Raw genomic sequence first — 815 nt, forward strand, 5'->3', positions numbered from 1 at the left:
ATATTCATGAGACAAAAATAAATTGTCTCATAAATTTCCGCTGCTGAGTTCAAACAGAACCTGAATTGAAAGTTCATTTTAAAAGGGTAATAACAACAACTTAAAAGGAAGCCATAGATTCAACCCCCCTTCTCTAAGCCTACTACAACCTTCAATTGGTATCAAGAGCTAAGGTCTCAAGAATCAAGCTTAATCGCTTGGAGCAAAGATCCAATGGCGAACAACTTGGGCACAACCACAGTTGCCTACACCCTCACTGAAGGCCAGTCAAACAACCGGCCACCTTTCTTCAACGGAAAGAACTACTCCTACTGGAAAGAAAGGATAAGGATTTTCATCCAATCCATTGACTACAACATATGGAAGATTGTTGTGAGCGGTCCCAAGATCCCAACAAAAACAAGTACTGATGGAGTGGTGACTCCAAAAGAAGAAGCTGAATGGAATAAAGATGATAAGAAGAAGATAGAGCTGAATGCCAAAGCAATCAACCTTCTTCACTGTGCTATCAGCTTTGATGAGTACCGGAAGGTGTCTAGATGCAAGACAGCCAAAGAAATCTAGGAAAAACTCCAGGTTACACACGAAGGCACCAAACAAGTAAAAGAAACGAGGATTGATATGCTGCGAAAAGAGTACGAGATGTTTAACATGAAGGATGGAGAAAGCATTGATGAAGCGTTTGAGAGATTCTCAATCATAATCAACAACCTTGATGCTATGGGTACAAACTATGCAGAACAAACCTTGGTGAGAAAACTCCTTAGAAGCCTCACAAAAGAATGGGAAACCACTGCCACTGTCCTAACCGAAAG

This window comes from Arachis ipaensis, chromosome B10 (genome assembly GCF_000816755.2).
Source record: "Arachis ipaensis cultivar K30076 chromosome B10, Araip1.1, whole genome shotgun sequence".
NCBI lineage: Eukaryota > Viridiplantae > Streptophyta > Magnoliopsida > Fabales > Fabaceae > Arachis > Arachis ipaensis.